Consider the following 26,956-nt stretch of genomic DNA (forward strand, 5'->3'; position numbering starts at 1 on the left):
CAATCATAAATACTTTGTATATAAGTCTAATCTAACACACAAAATTTTTAAACAACATAAGACAGAAAGAGAGGGAAAGGTGAAAAAAGAAAAAAGAACTGAGAAAAAAGAGGGGGGAGGAACGAAAAAAGGGGGGAGGTAAAGGGAGGGGGGAAAAAAGAAAGAAGAACATCTTCCATTTTGAAAGGATTCCTCACCTATCAACAAGAGGAGAATTTCATGCAGTTTAAACCCATCATTAAGGATTCAAAGCATCGTCTTTTCACAATAGGCCACCCAGAGGATGGCGGCCACTAATTAAATAGAGTGGTTAGTCTCCGTTCTGTAAGAAAACAAAAACCTACATGAATATCAATTTGCAATGTAATCTAAGAATCAATCCCTAAGAGTGAGTACAACCTCCTCATAGCAAATTCAACCGAGAAACACCCTACTTGAATAAAAAAAGCGAACACTCTTACCTAAAATAAATACCCAAATAGGGTCCCGCAGTGTGATATCTTTGGGAGGATTCAACCTAAATTTTGTCCGCCCGTATCTGTAAGGAAAAGAATAAATGTAATATCGTTAAACTCAACTATGGTAGGGGTACGGTCTACAGAGAAACTAGAACTCAACTGTCATATCCTTAGTGTACATACCAGTACAAGCCCACTATGATACATGTGGGAGAAAAGGGAATATAAACGTGTATGGATCCACAAAACCCAAAAGCGATTTACCTTGACCCAAGGGGCCAACGGACTAAGTACGTTAATATACCCCAACGACAAATTTGAACTTTACAGAAAGTATATATATCAAAGGATTGTGGGAGAAATATTCCCGCAATATATTCTAATCATAAGAAACGTCACGATGTAGCCAGCTAAAATATAGGCGAAGCGGAAAAATATATGTCAATGTATATGGAGCCGGACCAAATCCATTCCCGGTTTCTTACATGCTTGTATTTCTTTGGATTTGGTCCCTCCATATCACACTAACATGCACAGACATTTTAAAAAAGCATCCGTGGTCCCCAATCGTGAGCTCTAGGAGAAACTGACAACATCAGCCACAATGACAGGTACCACAAACCGAGAGCCAGCATGTCGAGTACCCTCCCCTCCCTCTTCAGGGCTTACAGAGTCGCTAGAAGTGCAGCGGATGAATGAGTCGCAAACCGAGCTTGGAACTGCCTTCCTCCGCGTCATAGGTACAATCAATATTGGCTCGTATGTTGGTGCCGATAAATATCGGCGCCATGTTTGAATACGTAAAATATGGACATTTTTGGGCAGAGTCGATGTATCTACCAATAGCGATATGTAAAACCCATATCAGAATGGAGTATAATTAAGAATAATGTGTTTATTAAAGTATAATCATGTCCGATATACCCAATTTTTGTGTTTGCCGGTTATAATTTAGTCGCCATTTCGGAGTGGTGGATCCATGTCTCCGATTGCGGTTTTTACAAATCTCATTGTTTTTGCTAATCCCCATCCATGTCATATTAAAAAAAAAATTATTTCAACAGGTAAATATTACCTTCGAGATTAGATCTATATTTATATCATCTAATCTAATAGTATCCGATACACCCAATTTTTGTATTTGCCGGTTATAACTTAGTCGCCATCTTAGAGTGGTGGATCCATGTCTCTAATTGCGGTTTTTACAAGCCTCACTGTTTTTGCTAATCCCCGTCCATGTCATATTAAACATTTTTATTTCAATCAAATAAATACTAACTTTGGGATTAGATCTATATTCATATCATTCACCACGACCTTTTCATAATGATCAAATCCTAGTTAGAAAAGCCTCCTCACCTCCATATATAACAAACTCAAAAAAGAAATTAAAAGAAAAAAAGGGGGAAAAAGAAGAAATTAGAAAAAGAGTACAATAATTGAGGATAGCACAGAATCCTTTCATACTTTCCTATTGACAATTGACAATAACGTAATGTTGAATCATGAATGCACATAATAGGGAGAATAAGTGAAATTGGTCCCCATATTAAAATCATAATTAAATCCATTTCATTTCATTTAAAATGTTAGGTATTTCTAACTTATGATGCACATTAAATGTAATCCATCTCACTGAGCCCAGTGGGAAATATAAATAACTTCTCTAGGCATCATAGAAAGTAATGCATCTCACAATCATTATTATGCCCTTGACTGGTGGCCCTCAGTCGGCAAATCCACTTAGCTTTCTTTTGTCGTAATAGAAGCTCTCTGTTGCCACCACTTTTTGGTGTCGGAATGTGGTCTATTGCATGGAACCAAAATTCAAGATCATCAGGGTGTTCGGTAGTGTAGTGGTTCGTGATGGGATATCTTATGTCCCTTGTTGTAATTGCGCGTCTATGTTCTTGTATCCTCAGTTTTAGGGGGCGTACTGTACTGCCCACGTAAATAGTACCGCATCTACATCCAAGCACGTATACTACATGTGTAGTATTACAATTGATAAAATAATTGATCTTATGATTTTTATTAGAATTGTAACTGAATTCAAAGGTCTTGTTTTTGCCCATAGGGCAAATATTGCACATTCCGCATGTAAAGAAACCTTTTGGTCTATTTGGGAGCCATGTAGGAATGGTTTTCGGAGTTGTAACATAACTAGGGCATAATGTATTTATCAAAGATGTGCCCCTCCTATATGTTACAGAGGGCCTACTTTCAATGTGTTCCTTTAGTCCTGTGATATCCTGCAGTAAGTGCCAATGTTTCCGGAGGATGTTAAAGACCGCACCACTGCGAGTGGTATATTGGGTCACAAATCTGGCTTTGGGATGTTTAATCTCACCCTTCTTTTTGTCTTGTAGTGTATCATCTCTACTCACATTTTTAACTCTTTCCTCTGCTCTTTCAAGTGTTCTCTTGTTATATCCTCTCTTTGTAAATCTATTGACAGTATCCCTAATATTTGCAGTAAAGGTGTCATCTTCACTACAGTTTCGTCGGATTCTTATCATCTCTCCGTATGGAATGTTATTTTTCACAGAGCGAGGGTGTGCACTTGCTGCATGTAATACTGAATTACATGATGTTTCCTTTCTGTACAGAGTACTATTAATCCGACCCCCCTTTACATAAAATCATGTTGCCCAGGAGGTTTGAGGAGTTCCACATGGAGAGCAAGCAGTAGCGGTGCGTCCATTGGGGGCGTCACGCTGAGGCAGGATGGGATGTACATATTATAATGTGAGTGTAAGCGCGCACGTAACTTCTCTGCGGCCGGCAACCCTAGCTCAATAATTACCGGGACAAGGCTGGCTGGCTGACATCGCGGAAGGTGTGGGGGCGGTTATTGACAGCACATACACAGTACAGCAAGCAGTCTGCAGAAACAGCGCAGCTGCAGTCTGCGCATGACAATGTCTGGATACTCGATTTTTCGACTTGCCCGCGCATGCGCTCATGTTACAGTACCTTCCCCTCCCTCCCCAACAGCGAGTCAGAGGGCAAGGGACCCGGGCCCCAGGGGTCTCATAAGGGCAGGACGTAACCCTGCTCTTAGCCAATCCTGGCGCAGTGGTGCTGCTAATGCAGCGCCAGGATTGGCTGAGACTCCACTGCGCAGACTGGATAAATTTCAAACAACTGATGATGGAACACTCGAGTCTCTGAGGCGGCGGCACGGCGTGTGATTCGGCCCGGGGTGTGGAGAAGGAGCGGAGCCGAGGTCCGGAGGAAGGTAAGGTTTTCTTTATTTTATTACCCTTGCCGACGCCGTCCCCTGCGCAACACTCCTGGACCTGTACCGAACTCTCTGGTGGTACTGGGGGTCTCAGCCTCACTCTCCGGCACCCTCCTTTTGCTGTCGCTTCCAGGCTTTGCAATTAAATAATTTTGCGGCAAATAAGTAACATAGCGGGTTTAATTTCAGGCGGGGCGCGCTCCGGGAGTCCCTGCGTTCCCAAGAGGAATGTGGTGGGGGCCGGGGCAGTGTGTTGTTGGGGGGGTGGGGAGGGGGGCGGGGCACACACCTTTCAAGTTCCCCAAAGACTGAGAGGGCTCCTACCTGCTTCCGGGGTCCCGATCTCACCATCTCCAAGAGCAGCAAGAAAGTGCAGAGCGACCAGGAGCTCATCCTCCGAAGGCAGGAGGGACCCGCGAGCCTGGGAGGAGAGAGGAGGCAGAGGCAAGGAGGGAGAAGGGACCGGGAAGACAGGGTGAGACCGGAGAGCACGGGACAAGACAGGGAGAAGGGGACAGAACAGGGAAACACAAGAGAAAGCGGGGCAAACAGGAGAGGGGCAAGACAGGAAAAGACAGGAGAGAGGGAGGACAGACAGGAGAGAGAGGGTGGACAAGACAGGGAAAGACAGGAGAGAGGGGGGCAGGCAGGACAGGGCGCAGGGGACACAACAGGAAAAGACAGGAGAGAGGGGGGCAGGTAGGAGAGAGCGCAGGGGGCAAGACAGGAGAGAGGAGGGACAAGCAGGAAAGAGAGGGGGGCAAGACAGGAAGGAGAGGGCAAAGGGGCGCAGAAAAGGGAAAGAGCAGTAGAGAGTAAGAAGAGAGAGGGATTACAGAGAGGTGCCGAGAGGAGACAGAGCGAGAGGATGGGACATGAGCAGAGAGCGAGACGAGAAGGAGACACAGAGGAGAGGGACAGAGGTGGGAGAGAGTGAAAGGACAGAGGAGAGAGAGACCCCGGGAGGAGCGAGGACCGAGGAGAGCGGGTGACAAGATGAAAGTGAGAGCCCAGGAGAGGAACAAAGTGTTGGCAGATAAAAGGAGGGGCGAGGGGAGCGCAGGTTACCGATAAGAGGGAGTGAGGAGGGAGGCAGGGGTAAACTTCAGAAGGGAGTGAGGGGCCCGCTGTGAGAGAGCAGGAAGAGGAAAGACCAAGGCAGGGGGCGAAGGAGCGTGAAGGGGGGCTGGGAGGGGATGAAAGAAGGAGCTGCGGGCGAGTGGGGAGGGGGAAGGAAGTGAGGTGAGGAGGCTGAGGAAGAGTGAGGAGGGACGGAGGCTAAATCATCAGAGCGGTCAGTCCTCCGCAGCTCAGAGTGAATCGCCTCTCTTCTCTGCCGCTCATCAGTGCACTGGTAATTATGGTGCTTAGAGTCTTCCGTACATTTATTTGCTAAGTGAATATTTTTAAATGTGTAACGTTCATAACAATTATGTAGCGCTTCAAACTGTGCTTCTGGTAGTCACAGCACAAAAACAGTGTATTTGAATATTAACTTGTGGTGCTAACAAGGATCAGATGATTGTGGCACATTGAACTGTGTTGCTAAGCTGATTCCTCTGAATAAAAAATACACTCTGTGTTTTTTGAGCAGATGGTGGTAAATCTAAATAATAGCATGCTGCGTGATCAGTTGTGGCCGAGTGGAGACAGCACTTTTGCTGAATAGTTACTCCCCCAAGGAGTTTGTGGGTGTGCGTGGGAAATTATTTAGCACTGTAGCACACTAGTCTAGATCTTAAGCTTTAGTAGCGTAGCTGCCTGGTACGGGACAGCAAGAATATTGATAGTAATAACAGGCATTGGTCACCGAGGCTGAGAACCTGTATATGCCTCAGCCTTGGTGCAATATGATGATGGCAAATATTGGCCAGATAGTAAAGGAAATCCACACAGCTGTAGAGCATCTAGGTTCTGTACGAGGGTAGGCTCTGGCCAAGGTTAGTACTGAAGGGGAATCTATGGGTCATGACACGGCATGCAAGGAAGCTTGTTGCAATCAGTGGGCCCATGTCAGCTGAGAGCTCTCTATTTTGGTGTTCTGTCTGTGCCAATGCAGTGCTGTGTGAAAGAATTGTATATTATATATACACTGTATATATCGTAGACTTCTGTTTCCAAACTGTTCATATCCTGATGAGAGCCACTGTGTGTTTGTTCGTTGGTACGGTTTTGCTGCAACAGAGTTTTTTTGCAGCCAACCTTTGGCCACACATTTGCCTGTCTGGCTATTACTGCCGGCTATTAGGCAGTGTGTGTGAATTATTTTCTAGCATGCACTGCCCTGCAGGACGTGTGACTGGGTAGAACAGCCTGCCTTTGAAGTACTCCCCCAGATCAAGGCGATGAGTGCCGCTCAAAGGAGAATGAATGATTCATTCAGACGCTCTTCTAATCTGCACTAATAAACATGCTGATCAGAGGCAAAGAAGAAATCAATCAACAATGACTCCGGCCTGGTTTGTGAGGTTTTTGCACATGGGAGCTGCTGTGGGGTGGAGCATGAACCTTCCGCTGCCATTTGTTAGAGTAGTGAACAAACAAATGTTCAGCTTAATTTTGTTTTACCTTCTGATTTAAAAAAAAACACTTTTTAGGAAAAACGATTCCGACATGTTTTTATAAGATGCATAGATCACTTGAAGTGCCACCATTGAGAGCTCTGAAGCAAAAGGTGAAGCCGTGAAGGCAGTGCGAATATTTCATGGTGTCTATTGGGTCAAAAAGGTGTTCAGAATACTTGCTTAGTCATCCAGTCCTTGGCCTCCCTGCTAGCATGCAGAGCAATGGTCACTTATTCCAGTTGCAATTGTGATTCCGTGCAACTTTGTGTGAAGGAAGTTGGCAAAATATTGAGAATGCAGAAGTAAATCTAAATGCAGTACTTACAGGTGTGTCGGTGTGTTGTATGTTTGTGAAGTGAAGGAGATGCAGGGAAGTGCATTACGGAGTCAGTGAAAGGAGTCTTATGAAGATAAGATATACATATGGGCAAGATGTAGAGAGAAAAAAGGGTGCACTAATCTAACATAGAATGAGCATGACTGCACTATTGAGGCACTCTGAACATCACTACTACCCCTTCCACATCTGACCCAAAACAACTTTATTTTTAGATAAATGTGCTCTGCCTGTCACGATAAAAGTTGTGCTGCAGCAAGTCATGATGGCTTTGCTGAACTACTTCATGAACAACAACTGCATCATTTGCAATGTTCATAAAGTATTCAGCTGGTTTTGATGCTGTAGAGGACCATCAAGGGGAGCTAATAGAATTCAATCAGGATGGGGGTGATGTGATCATATTTCTTCATCCCCTCAATGAGACTTGCAGACTGGCTACTCCCAGAGATGTATTCGCCAAGCCACCTCTTTCTCAAATGTGCTTGAGAATGCACCATTTTCCCACTTTTTTCAAAATGTTCTCGTGGGAGAACCCCCCAACCCCCCATAGGTGGTTCGGCCTCACTCGCTGCGCTCGCTACAGTGCAGTATTTACGGCTCACCACTTTCAAATGTCACCAGCCACCACTGAGAGCAAGTAAGACTGTTCAATGTTAAGCAAGATTGTAAAAGGGGGAGATGTGGTGTAGCGGTCTAGCCTTCTAGTACTGGCTATGACGTTTCAGGATTTCCGGCGGCAGCCATTTTAGATCATTGGCGCGCCGACTTCAATGAGTGAGGAGAGCCCGTTCGGCGCTCCTGATGTATACTAGTGATTAGAGTTATCTCTATATACATAGGGAAGGGGTAAGACTGGATATACTCTAAGAGTCACATAGGAATGGTAGAGAGCATAGCGGACTACTGCATATTCTAGTGATTAGAGTTATCTCTATATACATAGGGAAGGGATACACATGGATATACTCTAACAGTCACATAGTAGACTAGTCGTTAGAGTTATCTCTATATACATAGGAAGGGATATGACGGGATATACTCTAAGGGTCACATAGGAATGGTAGAGAGTACAAAGGTCTACTGCATATACTAGTGATTAGAGTTATCTCTATATACATAGGGAGGGGATATGACTGCATATACTCTAAGAGTCACATAGGAATGGTAGATGGTACAAGGTCTACTGCAAATACCAGTGATTAGAATTATTTCAATATGCCAAAAAGCAGAGTTCCATAAGTGTGGATGCAGTCACAGCACAAAGGGAGGGTGGGAGGTATGAAAGGGTATGGAGAGAAGGGAAAGGAGAAAAGGGAAGAAACATTAGAGGATCATCCAGGGGGGAAAGGGTTAAAGGACGAGGGAATGGAAAGAGGGCCAGAGTCCAGAGAAAACTGTCCGAAATCAGCAGCAAAGTGTTGGCCAGGACAGAACAAAAAGTCCAGAAGTCCAGGAGAGAAGGTGGGAGCCCAGGTGGGAGATGAAGCTGGAGGCCAGCCGCAGGCGCGCCACCATCTTTGAGAGCTTGCGGTCATCCGGCTCGGTGGGGGTGAGAGTGCGCAAGGTGGTGAAGGCCGTGTTGACGCTGTTGGTGCGGTCACGCGTTGACTCCGGGAGCAATGCAGGCTTGCACAGCACATTCAGAACACTGGTGCCATGCAGGGGGGGAGGGGTGAGTGATCCGGAGATCCGGCCCGTGTTGCAGGACCACAGGGCATTCCGGTAATGGTAGTGGCCCCAAATCGGCAGCAGGTCGGGTGGCAGGCCAGACAATCTGAGAGAGGGCCGCAGGATAAACAAGAGGCCGGAGAGAAGTTGGGGCGAGCCCGAGGAAGCGACGATCGCCATCCGAAAGTCGCCGCCGGCCGCCATCTTGGAGTCAGGCAGGCGCTGGGAGGATTCCCTCAGTAGCAGGGGCGGCCTTAGGCATGTGCAAGCTGTGCACCTGCACAGGGCCACCAAACCCCAGGGGCCACCACGCCAATATATATCCATAATATAATAATCCTCTGAGGATAGATACATATTTGTGTGACGGCCCCTGGCAGGGATTTGGCGGCCTCCGGCTCTGTTCCACTTCCAAACACCCTGACCCCCCTCTCCCCCACTTCACTGGCCTCCGTGCTGCGCCCCGCTTGGACCCCCTCTTCCGGGGCCCCCTACCTACGCTCTCTGCCCAGGGCCACCATGAGCCTAGAGCCGCCCCTGTCAGTAGGGGTCGCCGTCAAAGTAAAGCTAGATGATGCTATGTCCCGTCAGCTGCTGCGAAAATCGGCGGGAGTCTAGGCAAGCCGGGGGAGCGCAGGTCGCAATCCTACCTCCCAGCAGCGGCCGCAGTCGGCGGAGTCCGCGGCGAGGTGCCGCCCGCCATTTTGAGCGCCACCGCCCTCTCTTCCTTCTCTTCGGGAGATCGGACCAGTCCTCCTACTTAGGAGCGATCACTGTCCGCAAATGCCCCACTCGCTCCGCTTCATGAGGGGAAAATGGGCGATCAAAAGAAGGGCTGTAGCAGCCTAGAGCGGGGTTCGAGCAGCTCGTGAACCGGGAGCCGAGACGATCCACGTCCGCTCGGCTCCCGGCTCCTCCTCATCAGGACCTGGTGCAAAATATAGAGGCAGTAAAGTAAACCTTCATTTAGAATACAGAGAAATGACATCTGTTCTTTTAAATAGTTGTTCTGAACCCTCCTGGTAGAAACATAATAAAGTTGGACGGACTGATGAGAGCAGCTAGTTGTTGGGCGGAAAAAGAGCTCCTCGACGTGCGTGAGACGACTTTATCGTCATTCTGTCAAGGCCGACATTTTACCCCAATCTGTCATGGCCGCTTGTTAGCAAGATATCTTCCCGGTTTTACGTCTTTCAACCCGATCCAGCATGGACGCCACGCCTCTCATTCCAGTGACGTCCAAACCAATGGCGAGCCATTCTAAACCAGTGAGGTGTTTGGTTTGTCGGATCTCAAGCAGGGCGTGGCCGCAGTACTAATATTTGCATATTTTCTGTGCAATGCCATAGACTTCTTTTCTTTGTTAAATTGTTAATATTAACTTCTTTTAGTACCCTCAGATCTTTTACACCTTTCCATCTCACTCAAAAAGTAATATATTACATAGGACCTATCAAACGTAGGTACTTCTTAGCCCTACTCCGTGAAATTGCACATTCACGTGCAGAATATTGCTCTTTACTATTTGTCTAGAAGGTTTTTTTTAAAGAGAAGCCGCCAGATCATTGTAAATGTAAGATACGGGGAACAGTTTAAGTTCTAATCTGGAAGAAACGGAACGCTGACTAATAATATCGTGATACTCGTTGTTTTGTGAAGTGGGACTTGCTGCTAAATAGAATGCTGTGTGAGAAGTTGTCTCTCCAGCGATAAATAAATGATTGCAACGAGGTAAAAGTTCAACTAAACAGACTTGCACAGTGTAAAGTAGCGGCCCCGGGCCCACTGGCTAAAGAGACACTGACACTAGTGACATCACAGTCGAGGTGCGAAATATGGATTCCGCGAGGGAAGGCCGAGGCCGAGTAACAAGTTAATAAACGTCTCTGGAGGAGCAGGAAGAAGTGCAGTACCACTGGCAGCCCCCAGAGGTCCCTGTAGAGTCTGAGTAGGGCTGCACGGATACAGTATCGCAGGCTGTCCCCAGAGGTCCCTGTAGAGTCAGCACTGTCGCCGGGTGTGAAAGGGTGCAGTACCGCAGGCTATCCCCAGAGGTCCCTGTAGAGTCTGCACTATCTGTGGTGATGGGGTCAGGGCCTTGGCACTTGGGGCATTGGGATACAATGACTGGACAGACACTCTGAGATTGGGTTGCCGGGAAGACCACGAGCGATCTTCCCCGGGGTTTATTATACCCTCGGGTCGTGCCCGCCCTGAGGGGTGAAGTGGATGCATGGATATTGATACATTGTATGGTAGAGCCCGCCTGGCTCTCTACATCCCTCCTTCATTTCAGTCTGCTTCATCACCAGTTCTTGGTCTTCAGGGGGAGGTACACACAAAGTCCCGTAACTTGTGGCTTGGGCCAGGGTTTGGCCGAAGGTTGTATCTTTGGCTTCGGCCCTTTGGTGATTGAGTGTCCCCAGCCGGGGACACCTCTTCTTGCGCTCCGCAGGTCGGGGAAATGTCGGCCAATGCGCCCGGCAACGGCAATGGATCTTGGTTTCTCCTCTGGTCTTCGACCGACATTGGATCATCAGATCCTCTCACCGATGACGAGGCTGTTGGAGACAGACCGGCTTGTCGTGGCCCGACCTCTTCTTCCTCGCCCTGGTCATCTGTTCCTCCCCTTGCTGGTTTAAAGCATGACACATTTCGCGTGACTCTTTGTTCGCCTTTCTTGACGGTCACCATGGTTCCTTTGATCCTTTCAACGGTCCACAAGTCTGGTTCATAGGGGGTCCTATACTTCCATCCGGGGTGTCGGTCATGGACCACTACGGTGTCACCTTCCTGTAGATTTGATGTCTTCGCACGTCTGGCCGCACTGGCCTTCTGGTTAGTTACATCTCTTCTGGACTGAATGGCATCCCCATCTCGCTCAGGTGGTGTCCACGTGCTTGCGGACGGGATGATGTCCCTGGGGGCCCTTTTGAACAGTAAATGGGCCGGGGCACACTTGGTTGTGCTGTGGGGCGTTTGTCGGTAGGCTCCCAGGAACCGGTCTAGGGCTGATTCCGGATCTTCTCCTTGACTTACGGCAATCCTCAGGGCTCTATTAATGGTCCTCATAAGTCTCTCAACCTCTCCATTGGCCTGCGGCCACAAGGGGGTGATTTTCCGATGCTTGATTTGGAGGGCGTCCAAGTAGGCTTGGAAGTCTCGGCCTTGAAAGGGAGGACCGTTGTCCGTTTTAATTTCCACCGGCAATCCCATGGTCGCGAAGATCTTGTCTAGATTCCGTTTAACATGGGGAAAAGCCGTGGAGGGGATCACCTCCACCACCGGGAACTTGGAGAAAGAGTCCACTAGAACCAGGGTATGGCGACCATCCGGGAAACTCCCGAAGTCCAGGCTTAGGTTGGTCCAGGGCAGCGTCGGGGAGGGCTCCGTTATAACGGGGGCCGGGGCGGGATCTCCTCCGGTGATTAGACACGCGTGGCAGGCCCTCACCATCTCTTCTACTTTGAGGTCCATCGCCGGGAACCAGACTCGGCATCGCAGCCTGGCCTTTGTTTTGGCCATTCCCTGATGCCCAACGTGAGCGAGGGACAGAATCCTGGGATGGAGGTTTTCCGGTATCACAATTAGATGCCCTCGTAGAACCACATCTTCATCCCCGATGCTCAGTTCATTCTTGATCTGCCATATCTGCTGGCGGGCATGACTGACTTCCGGCCTGAGTCCATGTATTCCATCCAGGAAATGTGCCCATTGGTTTCCCCTGAGTGCGTGCTTGACTCGGCATAGTGTTTCGTCTCTTTCCGTTGCTTCCCCAATTTCTTTCAGAGTCATTGTCTCTGAACACGCGTTTTCTGAGATCAAGCGCACAAAAGCGTCTGCATCTTGACTTTCCTCAAGTCTAGTGGCTGGTTTGGTGCAGTCCGGGTGTCTTGACAGATAGTCCGCCGGGTTGTTGACCCCCGGGCGGAAGATGACTTTGAAGTTATAGCCCTGTAGCTGGACAGCCCACCTTTCGATCCTTGGAGGGGCCAGCCTCGCTGATCCTGCAAAGAGGGGCACAAGGGGCTTGTGGTCCGTTATCACCCGGAATTCCTGGCCGCATAGGTACAAGTGAAAATGTTGACACGCCCATTTGATGGCCAGGGCTTCTCTTTCGATCTGTGCATAGCGGGTCTCGGTGTCCGATAGAGCCTTGCTGGCGTACGCCACCGGTTTCCAGACATCAGCTCCGTATTCTTGAAGGAGCACCGCTCCCAGGCCCACCGGGCTCGCGTCGACCACTAGTTCAGTCTTCCTCTTTGGCTGGAAATACGCCATCACAGTGGTGTCCAGGAGGCTGTTCTTGATAGCTTGGAATGCCACGTTCGCCGCCACGGTCCAGTCCCACTTTTGATCATGGCGGGTGAGTAGCCTCAGTGGCTCGGCCATGCGACCTTGCGAGGATCAGGATCTCATCGAGCGAAATCCCTGGTTGGCGCAGGATTAGTTTCCTGAGCAGCTTAGAACGGCACCCCACAATGATTTGATCCCGAATTTCCTCACGAGGGTCTGTGAACGGGCAGGTGTTCGCCAGCCGGCGTAGCCGTGCGTAGAACATGTCTACCGACTCGGAGCCCGTTTGCCACGCCCGTTTGAATTTAAACTTTTCGAAATCATTGTTTAGCTGGGGGTCAAAGTGTTTGTTTAGCGCGGCCACCGCGGCCTCGTAGTCGCCGTCACCTCCTGTGTTGGGGAGCGTCTCAAAAAGCTCGTCTATCTCTGCTCCACCGTATAGGATCAAAAGGGACCTCTTGACCTCGCCATCTGTCTCCCGGGTGCCCTTGAAATAATGATTCAGCCTGCGGACCCACGCCTTCCATCTCACCGCCGCAGTGGCCGGGTCAGACGCTTCACTGAACGGCGGCAACGGCGCCGCACCTGCATGGGTATGATACATTGTATGGTAGAGCCCGCCTGGCTCTCTACACTATCGACGGGTGTGAAAGGATGCAGTACCGCAGGCTGTCCCCAGAGGTCCCTGTAGAGTCTGCACTATCGCCGGGTGTGAAAGGGTGCAGTACCGCAGGCTGTCCCCAGAGGTCCCTGTAGAGTCTGCACTATCGCCGGGTGTGAAAGGGTGCAGTACTGCAGGCTGTCCCCAGAGGTCCCTGCACTGTCGCCAGGTGTGAACGAGTGCAGTACCGCAGGTCCCTTTAGAGTTCTATAGCAGCAACTACACTTTTTTTTTTAATTTATTTATTTATTTGTGCGATTTTATATAGCGCGAACTTTACCCGAAGGTGTCAGAGCGCTTTACATAGGACCCAGTTTCAAACATAAGGACTGAAGGTTACAAGCGGACAAAAAAATTGCAAATTTTTGACTTACATAAGAACCAGTTGAAAACATACGGATTTAGGATTACATACGTTATAAAAAGGTACAAACGGAAAAAATTGCAAATGTACAAGAGATAAAGTCACACAAGGAGGAGATACAAATGGATAAATTCTAGGCATATACTAGTGATATCTCTATCTACTTAGGGAGGGGATACACATGGATATACTCTAAAAGTCACATAGGAATGGTAGAGATTACAGCGGACTCCTGCATAAACTAATGATTAGAGTTATCTCTATATACATAGGGAAGGGGTAAGACTGGATATACTCTAAAAGTCACATAGGAATGGTAGAGAGCAATGCGGACTACGGCATGTTCTAGTGATTAGAGTTATCTCTATAAACAAAGGGAAGGGATACACATGGATATACTCTAAAAGTCACATAGGAGACTAGTCATTAGAGATATCTCTATATACATAGGAAGGAATATGACTGGATATACTCTAAGGGTCACATAGGAATGGTAGAGAGCACAAAGGTCTACTGCATACACTAGTGATTAGAGTTATCTCTATATACAAAGGGAGGGGATATGACTGGATATACTCTAAGAGTCGCATAGGAATGGTATATGGTGCAAGGTCTAAAGCAAATACCATTGATTAGAGTTATTACAATAAGTCAAAGAGCAGAGGGGCATATTATCAAGGGGGTTTATCTCCGCTTTTTTGGCTTTAAAAGCCAAGAAAGCAGAGATAAAATTATCTCCCTATTATCTAGCTGTCGCTAACACCAGTTAGCGACAGCTAGTAGGAGATAGCGACCATCTTGGGCCCCACTTTGCATGTCAGTGATATTTATCACTAATGACATGCAAAGTGGGCGTGCCAAGATGTTAGCGACTGGAAACAGTCGCTAACATCGCTATCTCCTGTTACCAACTTTTGGAGATATTTGTGCTAAGCGCGAATATCTCCAAAAACTAACACCTGCCCTGAGCAGTTCTTAGCCATGTTATCCAATGGGAGGTGGATAACATAGCTAAGAGCATTAGCTCGGTAATGCATGAATATCGCTGACTTTTCAGCGATATTCATGCATTGCGGCCGTTTTTTATCGCATTTGCGATAAACCTTGATAATAGCAAGGTTTATCTGCGATAATTTCTGACGATGCTTAGCGTTAGAAAATTCATTGCTAAGCATCGTTAGCGATAAATATCGCTTAACGTTGGTAATATGCCCCAGAGTTCCATAAGTGTGGGTGCAGTCACAGCACAAAGGGAGGGTGGGAGGGATGCAAGGGTATGGAGAGAAGGGGAGGCAGAAAAGGGAGGAAACATTTGAGGATCATCCACGGGGAAAAGGGTTAAAGGACGAGGGAATGGGAGGAGGGCTAGAGTCCAGAGAAAACTGTCCGAAAACACCAGCAACCTGTCGGTCAGGACAGAACAAAAGACAAGAAGTCCAGGAGAGAAGGTGGGAGTTCAGGTGGGAGATGAAGTTGGAGGCCAGCCGCAGGCGCGTCGCCATCTTGGAGAGCTTGCGGTCATCCGGCTCGGTGGGCGTGAGAGTGCGCAAGGTGGTGAAGGTGTTGGTGCGGTCACGCTGTTCGGGGCTGAAGGCAGGTCACGCAGGTATCGCTGGGCCCTGTCGGCAATGTTGAAAGAACACAGTCCCAACCTGGGGGACAACCTGGAATTAGGCGGGGAAATCACAGGGGGAGACCACATGAAGCCCAGGCAGGTTAAGAGCAAGCCCCGCGTGGCGCCGATCTTCGCTCTGCGGTCACTGGCGGCCGCCATCTTAGGTCCAGGCAAGTTGCAAGGAGGGTGGTGCGAGGGGGAGCCGCCGCAGCACTAAGGGCCAGTTGTGCGCCCCCCGCCCAGATATGTTAGCGGGAGGCTCCGCTAGGAATCAGCGAGCAGCCGGCAACCCTACCTACCGGGAGCAGCCTCCGATCGTGTGGGCATCGCGCTGGCCGCCATTTTGGTGGAGCCGTGCAGGACGAATTATGCCAGGCACTGCAGACTGCTTCTGTGAGTAGCGTTGTTGGGAGCGCACCCAGGTATGATTTTGGGGCATCTCCTGGTGCTGCATGTGTTCCGTCACCTGGCTGATGTCAGTACAGGTCGGGGCGACGCCAGGAAGCGGGCAGTATGAAAACCCGATCGCGGAGCCTCAGCAGGACACATCTGCCTGCTGAGGATCCTCCTCCTCTCTGATTATCGCAATAAAGGCCAGCTCGCTGCTTTCAAATATATATATACTAGCAGCCCGTCCCGACGTGTCCGGGTATGAATTGCTGCCGGCCAGTAGTATATTGTTTTGTAGGATTTCGTTTTGATAGCATTTCTTATCTGTGAAAAGCCTGTGAAACGCTCTGATTCACAGTGCACTGCTGATGCACTTAAGAGTGCGCGTTCAGTAGTGTGTGAACTCGAGTTGCCCTACTTTATTTTTCCTTGAAATATTATATAGCGCGAACTCGACAACATGGCATGAGCACAAATTACATTACAGAAGAACACATTCATTTGTGGTAGGCACGAGGAGACAAAGCGATTTGCCTGGAATCCCAGGATGTTGAGCTGATGCCGATATTCGAACGTAGCTCCCCAGCTCTAAAGTTCGCAATTCTAGAACTTGTTGCGGGAGGTGTGCCTAAAAGTGTATGTCGGTGCTGGCCATCAATGAGGGAGACCTGTGCATTTTTCAAATCGGTGGTGAAAAAATATGATTATGTTGCTGGAGATGTGGGCCGCCGTGCCACCAATGTACTTACCGGGGAGGGTAAACACCCATTATTCCGCAACTTTCTTTCCGCATACCATCACTTCGCATACTTTCATTACGAAAGTACCATGACTCCGCAATGCCATTATAACGCATGGCATTACATTTTATATGCTTTTACCACGCATACATTTACAACGAAATTCGTTGTAAATGCATGAATGGTAAAAGCATTTTTTTTTAATGTTTGGATAAGGTAAGTATGGGTATAGGGGTATACGTTTTGGGGTATTAAGGTATTTGTTTAGGGGTATTTGGGTATTTTAAGGGTTCAGATATAGATTTGGTAATGGGGTTCAGGGGTAGTTTTAGGGTTTAGGGATAGGTATGGGATTTGGGGTACAGGGGTATTTTTAGGGTTCAGGGCTAGGTTTGGGTTTTGGGGTATAGGGGTATTTTTAGGGTTCAGGGGTAGGTTTGGGTTTTGGGGTACAGGGGTATTTTAAGGGTTCAGGGCTAGGTATGGGTTTTGGGGTACAGGGGTATTTTAGGGTTCAGGGGTAGGTTTGGGGTACAGGGTTATTTTTATGGTTCAGGGCTGTTTGGGTTTTGGGGTACAGGGGTATTTTTAGGGTTCAGGGGAAGGTTTGGGTTTTGAGGTACAGGGGTATTTATAGGGTTCAGGGCTAGGTTTGGGTTTTGGGGTACAGGGGTATTTTTAGGGTTTAGGGATAGGTTTGGGTTTTGGGGTACAGGGTATTTTTATAGGGTTAAGATGGGTTAGTGTTTAAGGGTGTTGGGGTATTTTAAGGAGTAACGGTGGGTTATGATTATGGGGTGCAAGGGTATTTAAAGGGAGCAGGGTGGACACCCGGAGCTGGAATGTACAGAACCTGGGAAGAAAAAACAATGAAATATTTAGCACAACGCTTGCTTTTTTTTCCCGTAATCCCGCGCCCCGCACACGCCCAGGCCCCATCACACGATATGAGACATGGCATGAAGGGCGGAACGTAAAAACAACAGTTGATGGACAGAATGCAGAACAATGTCATACATTCACCCCAGTACAAAGATCTGGGCCTAAATCCATCAGGACTTATTTATGAAGGCCTTGCGCCGCCGGTGCGTCACCTTTAAAAAGGGAAAAAGAGACGTACCGGCGGCGCAAGGCCTTCATAAATAAGGTCCCTCGTTTTTTTGCACTCCACACCACCCCAGTTCAGACATGGCCATATGCAAACCAGCCTTGACCCTGTGCCTCATGGGAACATTCCAGCCCGAACTGCCTAGCCATGTCTTTCCTGCACCGGAATCAAGCATCCTAGGACCAGTTTCTTCAGCCAGGATAGCTTGACTCCAGTGGTGTGGAGAGCATGGGATTCACGTCTGAGCATACCCATCCCACTCAGGGTGACAAAAGCAAAACAACAGTTGATGGACAGAATGCAGAACAATGTCATACATTCACCCCAGTACAGAGATCTGGGACTAAATCCATCATTCTTTTGCACTCCACACCACCCCAGTTCAGACATGGCCATATGCAAATCAGCCTTGACCCTGTGCCTCATGGGAACAGTCCAGCCCGAACTGCCAAGCCATGTCTTTCCTGGACCGGAATCAAGCATCCTAGGACCTAGGAATCAAGCGTCCTAGGACTGGTTTCTTCAGCCAGGATAGCTTGACTCCAGTGGCGTGGAGAGCATGGGATTCACGTCTGAGCATACCCATCCAATTCGGGGTGACAAATGCAAAAACAACAGTTGATGGACAGAATGCAGAACAATGTCATACATTCACCCCAGTACAGAGATCTGGGCCTAAATCCATTGTTTTTTTGCATTGCACACCACCCCAGTTCAGACATGACCATATGCAAAGCAGCCTTGACCCTGTGCCTCATGGGAACAGTCCAGCCCGTACTGCCAAGCCTTGTCTTTCCCGGACGGGAATCAAGCATCCTAGGACAGGTTTCTGGCTATCAGCCGTCTACAACCAGGATACCTTAACTCCAGTGGTGTGGAGAGCATGGGAGTCACGTCTGAGCATACCCATTCAACTCGGGGTGACAAATGCAAAAAACAACAGTTGATGGACAGAATGCAGAACAATATTATACATTTGCCCAAGTACAGGGATTTGGCCCTAAATCCATCGGTTTGTTTTGCACTCCACATCACCCCAATTCAGTCATGGCCATATGCAAATCAGCCTTGACCCTGTGCCTCATGGGAACAGTCCAGCCCGAAGTGCCTGAGATTACCCGCCTCAAAGGTTTGGGCTCTCTCTTTATTATATTAGTATGGATGTACCACACGCCCCCAGCGTTTGTCACGCCCCCAGCACACAATGCAGACACACCCACCCTATTTTTAGGGTTTAGGGATAGGTTTGGGTTTTGGGGTACAGGGTATATTTATAGGTTTAAGATGGGTTAGTGTTTAAGGGTGTTGGGGTATTTTAAGGAGTAAGGGTGGGTTATGATTATGGGGTGCAAGGGTATTTAAAGGGAGCAGGGTGGACACCCGGAGATGGAATGTACAGAACCTGGGAAGAAAAACCAATGAAATATTTGGCACAACGCTTGCTTTTTCTTCCCGTAATCCTGCGCCCCGCACACGCCCAGGCCCCCAGCACACAATATGAGACATGGCATGAAGGGCGGAACGTAAAAACAACAGTTAATGGACAGAATGCAGAACAATGTCATACATTCACCCCAGTACAAAGATCTGGGCCTAAAGCCATCGGGCCTTATTTATGAAGGCCTTGCGCCGCCGGTGCGTCACTTTTAAAATGGGAAAAAGTGACGTACCGGAGGCACAAGGCCTTCATAAATAAGGCCCATCGTTTATTTGCACTCCACACCACCCCAGTTCAGACATGGCCATATGCAAATCAGCCTTGACCCTGTGCCACATGGGAACATTCCAGCCCGTACTGCCAAGCCATGTCTTTCCTGCACCGGTATCAAGCATCCTAGGACCGGTTTCTTCAGCCAGGATAGTTTGACTCCAGTGGTGTGGAGAGCATGGGATTCACGTCTGAGCATACCCATCCCACTCGGGGTGACAAATGCAAAAACAACAGTTGATGGACAGAATGCAGAACAATGTCATACATTCACCCCAGTACAGAGATCTGGGCCTAAATCCATCATTTTTTTGCACTCCACACCATCCCAGTTCAAACATAGCCATATGCAAATCAGCCTTGACCCTGTACCTCATGGGAACAGTCCAGCCCGAAGGGCAGAACGTACCACACGCTCCCAGCGTTTGTCATGCCCCAGCACACGCCCACAGCACAACGCAGACACGCCCACAAGGGACTACTTTACTGGCACGGTTCTTTTACCTTTTAAATGTATATGGTGGGCGTCTGCATAGCCTATGTCCTTCTGCTGCAACTGCCCTTTCCAACGCTGTGTTGGGTGTTGTGATTGGTGCTGTGGTTCCTGAGATTACCCGCCTCAAAGGTTTGGGCTCTCTCTTTATTATATTAGTATGGATTATGAGAAAGTGTGCAGAAGGAAGCTGGCTAGGAATGAAGTCAAATATGTGGCACAAGAGTCTGTCCAAGGAGACGAAGAGGCAGATAGAAGCGAGGAACACGAAGTCCTGATGATTGGAGATCAGATATTAGGTATTGAAGTAGCCACTGAGAGGAAGCCAAAATGTGAAATGGAGATAGGTGGAGTGAAAACGACCATGATAGCCGATTCAGGGTCGCCCTACACGATCATCCAGAGGAGCATTTGGGAGAGAGAGTTCGCGCCCAAAGTGGGGCAGCAACTTTTGCCATCAGACATTCATCCGGTGACATACACGGGAGAGCCCATTCCCATGGTGGGATATTGCCCATTTACCTTCACTTTCAGGGGGAGGTCAACAGGAGGCAATTTGTATGTAGCGGAGAAGGGTCCGTCCGTGCTAGGATGGAAAGATCAAGGAGCCCTAGGGATAAAACTGAACCCAGGAGGGCGAACAGAAGTGCTGGCGATGGAAGAAGCCGAGACATATGAAGCGAAGTCTTGGAAAGAAGAGTTCCCGGAAGTGTTCAGAGACACTATAAGTCACCTAACAAAGTATACGCACAAGATTTGCCTGATGGAAGGGGCAAAACCCAAATGCCAGAAAGTACAAAACATCCCATTCAGGATTAGAGCAGCAGTGCAAGAAGAACTGAAGAGGCTAGAGGACAACGGGGTGATAGAGGCCATTGACAGCGCAGAGTGGTTGGCACCGTTGGTGGTGGCGCAGAAAAGTGAGGCTGTGTGTGGACCTCCGCGAACTAAATAAATGCATCGTAGTGGACAAGTTCCCGCTCCCCAAAATAAACTAAATGCTGGCCAAGATACAGGGAGTGGAATGGTTTTCAACGATTGACCTCACTTCAGCCTACCATCAAATCGAATTGCACCGGTCATGCAACCACCTGACGTCGTTTACCACGCCCTTCGGGTGTTACAAGTTTTTGAGAATGCCGTTCGGGCTGGCGTCCGCAGCGGCAGTCTTCCAAAAGTTGATGCATCGCCTTTTCCACAAAATGGAAGGCATCCAATACTTTCAGGACGACATCCTGATCATGGGAACGTCGCGAGAGGACCATGATAAGAAGCTAAAGGACGTCCTGACCACCCTAAGAGACTGTGGGCTCACTGCCCAATGGGACAAATGTAAGTTCGGAGTCAAACGGGTCACATACTTATGGCACGAAATAAGCAGTTGAGGCATTGAACCAAAGGCAGCGAATGTAAGTGCCATCAAAGATGCACCCACTCCAGAGAGCAAAGATGACATAAGAACGTTCCTAGGGATGGCAGAGTTCTACGGAAAGTTCGTGCCACACATTGCATCGAAAACCCATCACATGCATCAAGTACTCAAAGACAAGTCCACATTCCGATGGGGTAAGGAAAAGCAAGGAGAGTTCGAGGAAATGAAGCGGAGCATTTGTGAAGCGGTGCCCATACAAGGATTTGACCAAGAAGCTGACACAATACTGACCACAGATGCTAGTGACCGAGGATAAGGTGCCGTGCTCACACAACAGTCTGCGGGAGGCAAGGCCTCCACCATCAGCTTTGCATCAAGGGCGCTGGCCCCAATTGAACAAAAGTTCAGCGTCATTGAAAAAGAAATGCTTGCTGCTGTGTGGGCGATGGAAAGGTTCAGGCAGTTTCTGTGGGGAGGAAAATTCACGGTAAGAACTGATCACAAGCCTTTAATCAAGGTGATCACGTCCAGCGGCCATGAGCGACCGACTCCAAGGATCGCTAGGATGATGTTAAGATTGCTAGATTTCGTATACGACGTTGAGTACCTGCCTGGCCATAAGAATAAAGTCGCCGACTTTCTGAGTCGAGCGGCAGCAAAGGAAGGCGCAGAGGAACAAGGCAGGAGCGAATGGGAGGATTACGTAATAGCGACGACAACTGACCCTGAGAAAGCAATAAGCATCCAAGAGTGGGAAGACGCATACATCAAAGACGAAAGGCTGGAAGCACGGAAGTCGTATGTAGCCACTGGATGGCCAGATAAGAGAATGCTAGAAGAAGATCTCAAACAGTTATGGGAAGTCAGAGAAGAGTTATCGGTGGGGGACAACCAGTGTTTCCTGTTGAGGAGTGGGAAAGTGGTACCACCAGACTCTCTGATCGAACAACTTTTGTGCATTGGTCACGAAGGACATCAAGGGATAGTCAAAACTAAAAGGAGGGTGAAGGAAGACTACTAGTGGCTGGGGATGGACAAGAGAATCGAAAGATACGTCCGCTCCTGTGAACAGTGCAACAATGCGGACAAAACGCAACGGCTATTGCGCCCACACTTGGGAGTGCATGAACAACCAGAAAATCCGTGGGAGGAAGTAGCGATTGACATTCTCTGACCTGTCCTAGACTCTCAAGGCACGCAGAAGTACATCACAGTATTGATGGACAGGTACTCGAAGTGGCCCGAAATCAACGTGACGGAGGACACGGAAACAGAGGGCCCGATTCACAGAATGAACTTAAGACTCAATCCTAAACTTACTACTATTTTGGTATTCACAGAATACACTTACTACTTTTGGCATTCACAGAATGCACTTACTACTTTTGGTATTCACAGAATGAACTTACTACTTTTGGTATTCACAGAAGTTAGGATTTTGTCTTAAGTTTGTCTTAAGACAAACCTAAGACAGACTTAAGACAAACTTAAGACAGACTTAAGTTAGGATTTTATCTTAAGTCTGTCTTAAGTCTGTATTAAGACTAACTTAATACAAAATCCTAACTTCTGTGAATACCTAAAGTAGTAAGTTCATCCTGTGAATGCCAAAAGTAGTAAGTGCATTCTGTGAATACCAAAATAGTAGTAAGTTTAGGATTGAGTCTTAAGTTCATTCTGTGAATCGGGCCCAGAGACAATACTCGTGTTCCTCACAGACGTCTTCATACGGGAAGGAATACCAAAAGGTATACTGAGTGACAATGGTCCCCAATTTGTTTCCACCAAATGGCCCAATTCATGGAGAGAAATGGTGTCGCGGTCAGACACACCCGGGTCTATCACCCGGCTGGTAACGGCTTGGCGGAGAGATTTAACTGGGTGATCATGGGCTCCATCCAGGCCACCATCAGCCAAGGGAAGGACTGGGAGAAGGAGTTGAAGCGATTGGTGTGGGTGTACCGCATAACACCGACATCCACAGGATACAGCCCGTTCAGGATTCTGAGAGGACGAGGACCGTTCACAAAGGACAACGTTGCCTGGAAGCGGCTTACGATCCAGAGTCAGTGGTCACCCGCAGTCGTCCGCAGGAACGTAGAGAAGGCTCAGGCAATCTACACAGAACAATATAACATGAGGCGCAGCACCCAGGAAACCAACTTGGAGAAAGGAGAATGGGTGAGAGTCAGACAACCAGTTCAAAAGAAGAAGGGAGAAAGCAAATTCACTCCTCCCCTTCGAGTAGTAGAGCCGTTTTCCAGATCTGTACTGCTCAGCGATCGCAAGGTATGGTCTCAAGACCGCATGGCAAAATGCAATCGCGTGGAGAACTGGGATGTGGTGAAAGAGAATGTGAGAGACACCCGGACCGGAGGGACGCTAGTAGGTGTCTGCAAGAGGGAGGTATTCTGTGAGCAAATTTGCTGGGATACTGAACCCCTCCGAGTCCATGGGGCACAGTTAGGTCCCACTACATGAACCACGTGTTTGGAATAAATACATAGGTATTCTTGCATTCACTAATTATAGATTGCAGCATTTTTTACTAAAAATAACTCATTGCAGAGCTAAGGAGTGGCGAACACAGGGCTGGTCCCTGTGTAGTCCCGAAGAAGTGCTTGGGGTATGCACGAAACATGTTGACAGGAGTTGATAGGTACACCTTAACACATTACGTTTAGGGACCCTATTTTTCCACCCCATTTTTAATACTACCACCTAGAGGCAGGAATAAAGTCTATTGAAAACCTACTGGGCAGGTATTTTTAAACACATCACCTAGTCCACTCCACTATCACACCCGCACCACACATAGTCAATTACAAGTGCTCCTACGTAATTCGCAAGTCGCAGCACGCCCTAGCCCGTAGAGGACTGGGATGGCCCCAATGATGAAGCATGTCACCATGGGGCAACCCTGGTGAGTGAGGGGACACCTAGAAAAAGAGCAATTTCTCCTTTTCTATCTACTATACCATCCAGACCAACCCCATTGAGCGTTGTGAATAGATTTATAGTGACCGGCTAGGCTCTCAGGTATCTTGTAACAGAGACCTTATGTTGAATGTGAGAGACACGCCAGGAACAGAAGGAACCACTAGGAACCCCACGGGAAATAAGGGAAACATCTGCCAAAGGGAAACCCCGTGGGAGAAGGACAGGGAAGATAGACAAGCAACCAGCACCCCTAGCAGAGTCATAATAAGAGAAGAACAAGAAGATGGGGATGAAAGCCGTGAGCCCATGCTCAGCCCAGAGACTAAGAGACCGTCACCAGTAAACACCCAGCAGGACTTGCAGACGCGGAGGGGCAGGAGAATCATGTTGCCCAGGAGGTTTGAGGAGTTCCACATGGAGAGCAAGCAGTAGCGGTGCGTCCATTGGGGGCGTCACGCTGAGGCAGGATGGGATGTACATATTATAATGTGAGTGTAAGCGCGCACGTAACTTCTCTGCGGCCGTCAACCCTAGCTCAATAATTACCGGGACAAGGCTGGCTGGCTGACATCGCGGAAAGTGTGGGGGCGGTTATTGACAGCACATACACAGTACAGCAAGCAGTCTGCAGAAACAGCGCAGCTGCAGTCTGCGCATGACAATGTCTGGATACTCGATTTTTCAACTTGCCCGCGCATGCGCTCATGTTACAGTACCTTCCCCTCCCTCCCCAACAGCGAGTCAGAGGGCAAGGGACCCGGGCCCCCGGGGTCTCATAAGGGCAGGACGTAACCCTGCTCTTAGCCAATCCTGGCGCAGTGGTGCTGCTAATGCAGCGCCAGGATTGGCTGAGACTCCACTGCGCAGACTGGATACATTTCAAACAACTGATGATGGAACACTCGAGTCTCTGAGGCGGCGGCACGGCGTGTGATTCGGCCCGGGGTGTGGAGAAGGAGCGGAGCCGAGGTCCGGAGGAAGGTAAGGTTTTCTTTATTTTATTACCCTTGCCGACGCCGTCCCCTGCGCAACACTCCTGGACCTGTACCGAACTCTCTGGTGGTACTGGGGGTCTCAGCCTCACTCTCCGGCACCCTCCTTTTGCTGTCGCTTCCAGGCTTTGCAATTAAATAATTTTGCGGCAAATAAGTAACATAGCGGGTTTAATTTCAGGCGGGCGCGCTCCGGGAGTCCCTGCGTTCCCAAGAGGAATGTGGTGGGGGCCGGGGCAGTGTGTTGTTGGGGGGGTGGGGAGGGGGGCGGGGCACACACCTTTCAAGTTCCCCAAAGACTGAGAGGGCTCCTACCTACTTCCGGGGTCCCGATCTCACCATCTCCAAGAGCAGCAAGAAAGTGCAGAGCGACCAGGAGCTCATCCTCTGAAGGCAGGAGGGACCCGCGAGCCTGGGGGGAGAGAGGAGGCAGAGGCAAGGAGGGAGAAGGGACCGGGAAGACAGGGTGAGACCGGAGAGCGCGGGACAAGACAGGGAGAAGGGGACAGAACAGGGAAAGACAAGAGAAAGCGGGGCAAACAGGCGAGGGGCAAGACAGGAAAAGACAGGAGAGAGGGAGGACAGGCAGGAGAGAGAGGGTGGACAAGACAGGGAAAGACAGGAGAGAGGGGGGCAGGCAGGACAGGGCGCAGGGGACACAACAGGAAAAGACAGGAGAGAGGGGGGCAGGTAGGAGAGAGCGCAGGGGGCAAGACAGGAGAGAGGAGGGACAAGCAGGAAAGAGAGGGGGGCAAGACAGGAAGGAGAGGGCAAAGGGGCGCAGAAAAGGGAAAGAGCAGTAGAGAGTAAGAAGAGAGAGGGATTACAGAGAGGTGCCGAGAGAACACAGAGCGAGAGGATGGGACATGAGCAGAGAGCGAGACGAGAAGGAGACACAGAGGAGAGGGACAGAGGTGGGAGAGAGTGAAAGGACAGAGGAGAGAGAGACCCCGGGAGGAGCGAGGACCGAGGAGAGCGGGTGACAAGATGAAAGTGAGAGCCCAGGAGAGGAACAAAGTGTTGGCAGATAAAAGGAGGGGCGAGGGGAGCGCAGGTTACCGATAAGAGGGAGTGAGGAGGGAGGCAGGGGTAAACTTCAGAAGGGAGTGAGGGGCCCGCTGTGAGAGAGCAGGAAGAGGACAAGCATTTACAATGCAACGGTTTCGCCTTTGGAAAAGTTTGAGCTATTGGCATTGTAAATGACAAAATTTGTATTTATGTGTTGGTTTTGAAAACAGATAAATAAATGGCATTGTCATTTACATTGCTAATAGCTCTAACTTTTCCAAAGGCGAAACCGTTGCATTGTAAATGCTTGTTTATCTCTTTTCCTGCGGGGCGGGTTCACGTGGGATAGTCTCTGTGCTGGGCAGTGGGAGGCGTTACTGTCCGAGTAACGTTATATTTTGTGTAACCTTGTCCTCGGAGGGACGGGGCACTGGGGGGGGGGGTTCTTTTTCCGTGGGTTTCGATCTACCTTATGGTGTATCAGTTAATGTTTTTAAGTATATTGGTCTGTGTTTTCTCCTTTCCTGCGGGGCGATTTCTCTTGGGATATTCCTTTTCTGGGCAGTGGGAGTGGCTCGCTTAGCTGCGCGATCGACTCCGGTCCTGTGGGCCAGGGTCCTCTTCGAGCGTCTGTGGGTATGGCTTCCTTGGCATACACTGCGTTTGGTGTTCAGGGCCACCCGGCGTTGTTTGCCTGGAGAGAACATGCGTGCATTTATTGTGTAACAGGGGTCGGGGTAGGCCCTTGTCCTGGTTAGTAGTTAGCACCAGGATCTCTCCCGTGTCCGGAGTCACCTTTACTTTCTACAGAGTCTCGCTCTGTGCATACTGGATGCGGGCTCGCGGCAGACCCCCCAGGGCTTGCGGTCCAGTTGCCCTTACTTGTAGTAGCCTGCCAACCCTTACGCGGTGCCCCTGGACTTCCTATTAGCGACAGTGGCCATCTTGAGTGGGCGCCATTGTCCGGCCACGTGAGTCAGGGGCAACACAACAGC

General features: G+C 49.1%; 1 long non-coding RNA gene and 1 other non-coding gene across 2 annotated transcripts; one reads left to right on the forward strand and one right to left on the reverse strand.

Annotated features, from left to right (window-relative positions):
- Positions 1 to 197: 197 nt before the first annotated feature.
- On the reverse strand, positions 198 to 9,250 carry LOC144807853 (uncharacterized). The gene is made up of 3 exons (XR_013606475.1): positions 8,925 to 9,250; positions 462 to 538; positions 198 to 322 (listed from the first exon to the last, which is right to left on the reverse strand). It is a non-coding gene; the product is annotated as an uncharacterized LOC144807853 (long non-coding RNA).
- A 530-nt stretch (positions 9,251 to 9,780) lies between these two features.
- Positions 9,781 to 9,833, forward strand: LOC144808142 (U7 small nuclear RNA). Its single transcript, XR_013606670.1, has one exon. It is a non-coding gene; the product is annotated as a U7 small nuclear RNA (small nuclear RNA).
- The last annotated feature ends 17,123 nt before the right edge of the window (positions 9,834 to 26,956 follow it).

The sequence above is a fragment of the Lissotriton helveticus genome, chromosome 1_2 (genome assembly GCF_964261635.1).
Source record: "Lissotriton helveticus chromosome 1_2, aLisHel1.1, whole genome shotgun sequence".
Classification (NCBI taxonomy): Eukaryota; Metazoa; Chordata; class Amphibia; order Caudata; family Salamandridae; genus Lissotriton; species Lissotriton helveticus.